Raw genomic sequence first — 2,051 nt, 5'->3', positions numbered from 1 at the left:
CTAAATTGTGAAAAGATCTAAGATCAAGGTTCTAATTATTAACCCTAATTAATTTTATAACCAATTATTGAATCAAATAATCGAAATGGTCCCTTGGGCATTTTAAGCGAGGGCCATTTTGAATTATTTTCTAAATTAAAGGACTAAAGTGAAAGATTTCCAAAGTTTAGGGATTAGATCTAAAAGAATAGTACTCACTATAGATTAAAAGAATCTAAACATAATAGTATCAACCTAAAACTAAGATTCTAGGACTAAATTGAAAGAAATCTAAACCTAAAGGGTTCAATATATGAAAAATCTCTAAAACTAAATTAAAAAGAAACTAAAGTATCAAACAAACATTAAAATTAATTAAAAATATAAAGGGTCTAAATTGAAGGAATTTAAAATGGGGATTTAGAAATGAAATACCTCAAATAAAAACTGAAATACATTAAAACAGAATCATCAATGAACAATTCAAAATAAATAAAATAATAAAAATTGACTAGATTGTAAGAAATATAAACAACGAATTCAAATTAAAATATAGAAAGGATAAGCAGTTTCAAAATTGAAATAAACATAAAAAATGTTAAAATCTAGGACAAATAAAAATAAAGGTCTAGTGACAAAAAGAGAGAAATACGGCAATGGTTTCGGGGTATATGTAAGAATAACTCAAAAGTTAACACCAAAACATAACAACGGAAAATAGCATGATTAGGACTTGCACATCGAACTGATAAATAAGAAAAGGATATTAGTGACTAGAACGTAAAATCCGGCTAAAGTATAGGGCCCTTTAAGCGAATAACCCATTATGTCTAGTCATATTTTTTCATTTTTTAGGTTAACCTCTGTCTTAACCTAAACCAGCGCTTCCCTCTTTGTAAAAGCTTCACCCAAATCCTTTTTGAGAGAAGTCTCGACCACTGCACACGGTGGTGCTTTTCACCCTGACCTCTAACTGTGATGACCAGGTAACTAGATCGAATCCTAAACTAGATCTAGACTCGTTCTAAAATAAAATCGCACTCCCTCGTTAAATCGAAACGACCCCCTTAAGCGTCTAAACTTCGACCCATCAAAACCCCGACTCCGACGGTCGATAATACGGCGACAATCTCTGGTAAGGAGGTCCCAAAGACTCAGTTAAATGGACCCTTCACCCTCTCTTTTATTTTGCTTCCGAATGCAAGAAAAATAATTAAACGATTGCTGAAAAATCGAAAGAAATAAACCTCAAAAAGTGTTTTCTGGTATTGCTTCTTTGTCGAGAAGAATGAGAGAGATCCCTTACAAATTTCTTTTTTTCCGAAATGGAGGATCCCTTTACATGTTTCTGTTGTGGGTTTATATATACCCGATTTACACAAAATTTCCAAATGAAAAATTACATCAATTTCTTTTTGTTTCTTTTTTTGTGTTGCTCGTGCATGTGACTTTGATTTTGTTGAGGGAGTTCGGGAAACCAGCAATGACGAGGAAGGCTTGCTGGCAGTCGTCGTGGAGGAGAGGACCAGTGTTGTGCTTGGCATCAGTGATAATTTACACGAACCGTTGCCGGTGGGGACCAAATGTGGCGCGTGACGGAGTGGATGGTACTGACGTCGGGTACACGCGCCTGAAGATGCTATTTCCTGGTGTTTGGATCGTTGGATGGAGAGTGTTAGATCCAATGGTTGTTCCTCGAGCGGCAGCAACTCCTTTCATCTGTTAGGGTTTTTAGTAACCCTAGAGTTTTTGGGCTTGTTGGATAAACAGGCCTCAACCTAGTTTGGGTTTTGTGTTAAGAGCTATGTAAATGGGATTTTGGTAACGGGTTCGAATGGATTAATTGATTTGGGTTCAACATGGGATTTGTATAATGGACTGTTTAATTTGGATATTTGTTTGGGTATTCCATAATAATGGTTTAATTTGGATCCTCAATTTCCCAAATAACATAACGGTCACTAATCTTGATTAATCATTTCTCAAAACCCCTTTGGACTATTTTTCATCCATTCCACCAAGGCCAATTGAATCAATTTTTGATAGCTCCGAAATTCATTTTCAAATACCCG

General features: G+C 35.1%; 1 long non-coding RNA gene across 1 annotated transcript; it reads left to right on the top strand.

Annotated features, from left to right (window-relative positions):
* Positions 1–872: 872 nt before the first annotated feature.
* Positions 873–1,837, top strand: LOC120154005. The gene is made up of 2 exons (XR_005518839.1): positions 873–1,114; positions 1,444–1,837. It is a non-coding gene; the product is annotated as an uncharacterized LOC120154005 (long non-coding RNA).
* Positions 1,838–2,051: the final 214 nt, after the last annotated feature.

Source organism: Hibiscus syriacus, unplaced genomic scaffold (genome assembly GCF_006381635.1).
Source record: "Hibiscus syriacus cultivar Baekdansim isolate YM2019G1 unplaced genomic scaffold, ASM638163v2 tig00002840_pilon, whole genome shotgun sequence".
NCBI classification, from domain to species: domain Eukaryota; kingdom Viridiplantae; phylum Streptophyta; class Magnoliopsida; order Malvales; family Malvaceae; genus Hibiscus; species Hibiscus syriacus.
Note: the sequence above shows the minus strand (reverse complement) of the source record. Positions and strands in the feature narration are given on the sequence as shown.